The 6,462-nt window shown below is 49.7% G+C and overlaps 1 protein-coding gene across 1 annotated transcript in view; it reads right to left on the minus strand.

Moving 5' to 3' along the window:
- The window catches only part of CRACR2A (calcium release activated channel regulator 2A), a 130,535-nt gene extending 126,461 nt beyond the window's left edge, over nucleotides 1-4,074 (minus strand). The window contains exon 1 of the mRNA XM_090273856.1: nucleotides 3,809-4,074. The gene's annotated coding sequence lies outside the window, so the exon portion shown is untranslated. The remainder of the gene's footprint in view (nucleotides 1-3,808) is intronic.
- Nucleotides 4,075-6,462: the final 2,388 nt, after the last annotated feature.

A 6,462-nucleotide genomic window follows, 5' to 3' on the forward strand; every position in this document is an offset into this window, starting at 1 on the left:
GCCTGCCTTCAAGAGGGTCTTCCTAGGTTCAACCCAGTCCACACATCCTCAGTGACTGAATCTGAAAGGGTAGAGTGGGTGCCTGGCAAGAATGAATCAGACCTGAGGCCAAGGCTGCTTTGAACAAGGGGCAGCACCTTAGCCTCAACCACAAACTCATTTTTGATGCAGAAGAAGTCATGCTAAATTGGCCATTGAGAGCAGCTTCCAATGCAAAACAAAGACCCAAAAAGTCACTGCTGAGTCCTAGAAGAGGGCAATTAAGTGGAAGGCCCGCACAGTGTGATGCTGGAGGCATGGGTTCTGGCACAGCCAAATGGCTTGGGTTCAAATCCTGCTGCTTTTATTTACTGGCCAGATGACTAATGGGCATGATATCTGCCTCTCTGTTCCTCTATTAACTTTTCTATGAAATGGGGGTGGTAGCAGTGCCTACTCAGCTGGGTTGTGGTGAGGCTTAAACAAGCAAACACATGTCTGGCACTTGATGTACATGAGCTACTGGTTGTCCCAAGAGTGACCAGTGTGCCCAGGACATCCTGGCTGTTGGCTGCTGTCCCAGCATCATTATTAATACTCTCCCTTTCACTCTCAAAAGTGAGCGGGTTGCACAATTAATTCTAAGGCTGACTGGCTCTTGTTGTGTTTTCTGTCCACCTGGCTATCTCCCTGCTTCATGTGGCCTCTCTGAGTATGAGGGAGCAAGGTTCTCAAAGCATGTGTCCCCAGGACAGTTCTGCCCATGCCATTGAGGTGTCTGTGCCATAAACTCAGTTTTAGCTTTTTTCCTTTTTCTCCTCACTTTGTCTCTCCCTGTCCTTCCTCTTCTCCCATGGCCATCCTCCCTCTCTGGGTCTTCCCTGTCAGTGCACTCAGGGGCCTGGAGTGCACATAGGGCAGCTTCTGTGTACAGACCCCACACACCTGGGTGGGACACTTTAAGGCTCTACCTAAACTATGCCTTACCAAAGTTCTCTCAGAGAAAGAAATTGATTTGAGATGTCAAAGAAATTACCTGGCCACTAGACAGATGAGTAGAAATAATGTGGCATTTTGGGTATGTGCATGAGTTTGTGTTGTTTAAGAGGGAACAAAAGAGAGTAAGAGCTTGAAGTGGTTCATTGAATGCTGGAACCTATCTGTGAAAACTGCCCCAAGGGCTATTTTATGGGAGAGGCTGGGGGCTGTTCTCCAAGCAGCTGCCTCCCCATGTGGCAGTGGTGAGAGCAAACTCTCAGAGTCAGCAGCCCAAGGGTCTGGTCTTCTCTCTGCCACTCACTAACCACTGGTGAAAGACCATGGTTTTCTGAAGCCCCAGTGTCCTTATCTATAAAATAGGGCACACTTGGCCCTAGATCACCAGATGCTATGAAATTGTAAGATCCCTGGCCCTGTTCTTAGGCTCTTGAAAATGCCCTTGTGGGATTCTGCAATAGTCTGCAGCCACATCATTAGGGCCTGTCTAGCCCTTTTTAAAGGTCAAACATAGGAGGGAACCAAACCTGGGACAATATGATAACCTGAACTAACTCAAGCCCAACAAACCCCTGTGCACTGAAATGGAATACAGAACTGTTCCAGGTGGGAGAAAAGCAAGGGAGTGATGTGAATTCAGTGACTAACTTGCCAGATCCCAGGGCATCCCCCACCAACCTCCCTCAGCACTTCTCCCAGCTGCCTTCCAGCATCCCAGCTGCCTTCAGGCTTGAAGAACACACTCAGCTAATTCATAACAAGGAAGCTCAAGGCAGGGAATGCAGAACCAATGGCCACTGCAGCCCCTGTCCCCGTGCATGATGCCACCACAGGCTCCCACATCTCCAATCACCTACCAAACTGACCCGACTCCTAGGGTTCCCTGCCCAACACCGGAACCCAAATCTCCATCATCATGGTCTCTGCTCTGACTGTTGACATTTATTCAGTTACCAGACTGGAGCTATTCCATCTGTCTCTGAGTTCAAATCCCTGGCTCCCCACTTATTTGCTGTGTGACCTTGGACAAGTCGCTTAACCTCTGACTCTCAGCCTCCTCCTCTACAAAATTTGTAGAAGTAATAATCTTCTCATAAGGTTGTTGAGAAGTTTAAATGAGATGTGTGATAAATGTCCTACCATGGGTCCTGGCCCATTTCTTCCCCTGACACACATCCCTTTTAGCAACATCTCTGGTCATGTCCCTTCCTCTTCATTCCCAACAGTCCTATTCAGTGGAACATGGTCACTGCAGTCTTCTTCCCAGGTTCTTCCTTCACAGCTTTCTTCACTGTTAGTGCATCCCAAATATTGCTCTAAATGCCAAGTTCTTGTGAACCCAGCCCCAATAACACCATCCTCCTTCCCATCAAAATACCCCCAGGCCTAATAATAGAGTTCAAGTTCCCTAGCCTAATGCTCCAGGTCTTCCACCATTCATTGCCACAGTTCCCCAAATTATAACTGTCTGACCCAAGCCAGCATTCCTCACCACATCTCCACTACATTCCCCCTATCCCTAGACACATCCCACCTCCATGACTCTGCTCAAGCATCCCTCCCCCAGAAATGTCCAGACTCAGCTTCCTCCTCAAGGCACAGCCTAAGTGCCACCTCCAGAATGCCACCTGATAACTCCTTCCAGAAGTGATGTCCTTCCTCCAAAGTCCCCTAGACTCATGCCATTCATCATTCTTACGGTAGAATACTGTGAGGTGCCAGGACCGCGGGTCATCTGTGAAGCCTCCCAGGTATCGTTCAAAACTATGCAGAGAGTAGCTCTTACAGGCAAACACTGCCCAGAGGCCATGCATAGTGATTTTACCTAAAAAGGACATGAACCCCAGCCACTCATACTAAAATTCTGATTCTATAAGGAGTAAGCTGTCCTATTTCATATCCCTGTGCTCATATGCTTGATAAGACTGTCTATTAGTCAGAAGGGAGGCTTCTTTCAGAGACACAGAACTCACCACTTCATGAGTCAGGTTCTTCCTATCGAACTCTGTTGCCCCCCTGGGGACTTGCACCCATAGATTAACACAAAGCTAATGCATTGGGGATTCCTGGTATCCTCTTCAAGGCCAAACACTGGGTAGGTTCCCAACAAGTTCATTGTAGGTGGACAGATATACAGCTTTAGAGGGCTCTCCTGTACGCTCACGTAGATTCACCGCATCCCCATGTGTGCGCGCACACACACACGCACACACCTGGGTTGCAGTCAGCGAGGCCGGCTGAGTCATGCACCAGACCACAGCACCAGTGGGGCCAGGGAGGAAGTGCAAGCAGGCAGCAGCCCATTTCCTGACCTTCTTCCTTTGCTCTGGGAGGCTCTCTCTCTGTCTCTGACTTTCTGACTTTGTCTCTCCCAGTTCTTTGTCTCTACAGGTGGCAACAGCCGCACTGCTGTCCCAACCCACTTGGCAAAAGCTCCTAGCCCACCGACCTGCAAGTGAGGAGTTCTGGTTTCTAGACCTGTGACTCTGGGCCAGTCACTGCACTCTGTAAAATGAAGAGGCCGGATTGGTCAAAGGATCCCTAAGGTCCCTTCCTGATCTTGGCCCTCCTCCAGGACCCCTCAGGGTTCTGAGTGACAGGATTACCTAAGGGGAGGGAGCAAGGGCCAGGCCCGGCCTGGGGACAAGAGTCGGTCCCCAGCTGCTCCGCTCCGGAGCGCACACTCTCCAGCCGGCCCTCTCAGGAACCCCATGTGCTCACTTGGCTACCGCCGCTGGTGAAGCAGGCAGGAAGCGCCATTCTCCCCAGGCTGCGCTGCACCGGGCAGAGGGAGCTGGGAAGACGCCCACCCTGTGACCGTCCTCCACCATACCTAAGGAGTCGCCGCCTTGCCTTCCACGTGCCAAAGCCACCGCCTGGCTCACAGCTGTCAGTCAGGTAGCCGCCTGGCCCGCGGGCTGCTCCGCTTGATCTCTCCGCCCGGAACAGCGTGGGCTGGACTAGCCCCCTGCGGCGCAGAAGTGGAGGCGGCGCCCAGGAGCCCGCCCTGTCAGCCACCACCCCCTGGGCGCCCTCCGGAATCTGCACCCGCCGCGCAGTGGGGTCTGGGCCCCGGGGAGGAGACCTCAGATGGCCAGGGAGCCTGGGCGGTGAGGGCGGAGCTGAGGCTGACTTAGCCTACCAAACTGGTGAGGCTGCCTGGGCCCCAATGTTCCTGAGTCCCCTAGGCCCCTTGCCCTGCTTCCAGAATGTTAAGAGGTTGCAGAGCGCAGCATTACTTTATGGAGGGGAATCAGTCTGGAACCTTGAGGGCCCACGGGGGAGAGGTATGAGTATACATCCCAGAACCTGCAACATCCAGGTCCACTCCAGCTGTGAACTCTGGGGATTTTGCCCTTCTCACACTTTTCTGTCTCTTCTGTATATTCCTCTGTTGGCATGAATGCTTGTATAATAAAAAACATCCAATACATATGTTTAATAAAGTTTTCAATAAATCTTCAAAGGCCTTCCAAGGCAGGCAGGCTGAAGGGTAACCCTCAGCCTGCAAAACAAGGCCCTTCATGCTCACTCTCTGGCAACAAGCTAACTTTCCAGACTCACTCCAGTCCCCCAAACACACAAGCACCCCTGCTCTAGGAACACAGGCTGCTGCCAAATACTGGCTGCTGAGAGTTCTTGCTTTGCCTACAATGCCCTTCCTCTTCTTCTCTGCCTGTTAAAATACTACTCACACATCCAGGCCCCACTGACATGTCCCCTTCCCTGTGAATCCTTCCCCAGACCTTGGCCCCAGTAGAAAAGCCCATCATTCTTATGCCGGTGTATAGCATATTAGGCCCCCTTCCTCTCCCTTTTCCTCTCCTCATCCCTCCACACTAAGCTCTATTCCTGGAGGAACAGAAACAAACACCTTAAGTGGATGACATAAATCTATGTGGTGTTCTTTCCTCTCCTTGAAGCCCAACTAGCTACCAGTCCACAACCTCCCTCAGCCCCACCTGCCCCAGGAGAAGGGCCACACCAGACCGCCCCCTCCCACCGGACTTAGGCGGCTGTTGGGCCACCTCCCCAGCCTTCCTTCCAGTGCCCCAGCCCTATGTATTGGTCTTTTCTGTTCCTGTTCCGGGGTATGTTTGCTTGTGTCGGCCCCAAGGTCAGGGTGGGTTGTCTTGTTATTGCTCAAGCACACAAGTTTGAGGACCGGCCTTCTAGATAACAAAACAGGCTGCACTGGATGGCTTGTCCTTGTCTCAGCCCTGTGTGAGAAAGGAGCATCTTTCCTATCAGAAGCTGAGACATGGAAAAGATCTTAGAGATTATCTGATGCAAAACCTACCCACTTTCATTTTATAGAGGGAAAAACCGAGGCTGGAGAGCTCAAGTGGCATCAGAGGTATCTACCATTGTTACTATTGTTAAATATTATTAATACTGTTATCTTGCAGGTTTAGATTGTCTTTCTCTTCTAAAGCAACTCCACATGTTGGCACTAGTTTATCCCTCACAGTCCCATAAAGGATTATGATATTTATGGTTAAGTACTCACTTGGAGGGTGCTCCAAGCTGTCATCCATGACCCTGGCAAGTAACTGAACTTTTCTTTATAAGTAAAATGTGGATAGTAACATTCCCTACATCACAGGTTTACTCTAAGGATCTAAGTCAGCGCGTATCTCTAGAGGGTTTAGAACAGTAGCTGGTACATAAAAATGTCAATGTGTTTGCTGTTTTTTATATTTTTGCTACTATTAGTTGTATTTTTCATAGGTGAGATGAAGAAGGTTGGAAAGGCTGAGACTCATCTAAGGCATGACTGCTGCTAGGGCCTGGTTTCCTCACCGAACTCCCTGCACTTTATCTCTGATCCCATTCTGCTTCCTGTCAAATCCCATTAGGAGACAATACCACTCCACACACCTCCAGCTCTAATTACACCTATTTCATAGGGCGGCAAAGCAGCTGTCCTTTAGGCCAGCAATTTTCAACCGTTTTTGTGTTATGGCACACATAAACTAATTACTAAAATTCTGTGGCGCCGCCCCCCCCCCCAATTTTTTTTTGCCAATCTGACCAAAAAGTAGGTATAATTTTGATTTCATTAACACTAGATGGCTATTATTGGTAGCTGTTGTCTTTTTTTTTTTTTTTTTTTATCTGACAGTCTAAGAGAAGGGAGGTCAGTGTCCCTGACTAAATAGTCAGGTATTGGATATTTTAAAAATTCTTGTGGCATAGAAGTTGAAAATCACTGCTTTAGGCTATCTCAGAATACCTAGACATTTCATGCTACAAACACTAACCATATATTTTGGGTTTTGTGTTGACATTTTTGTCATACCTTGTGACTTCCTTCAGAATCACAGTCACTGCATGTAAAAGTTGAAAGCTCAGCTGTGCCTCTCTCACTCTCTGCCCAGAGCAGAGAAGAAGAGGCAGGCAAAGGTGATTCTTCTCATGTACAGATACAGGAAAGTGAGGCAGGGCAGGCACTCACGGATGGCCCCACCCTAGGTAGGCAGCCTG

The sequence above is a fragment of the Furipterus horrens genome, unplaced genomic scaffold, assembly GCF_987537825.1.
Source record: "Furipterus horrens unplaced genomic scaffold, mFurHor1.1.pri manual_scaffold_4, whole genome shotgun sequence".
NCBI lineage: Eukaryota > Metazoa > Chordata > Mammalia > Chiroptera > Furipteridae > Furipterus > Furipterus horrens.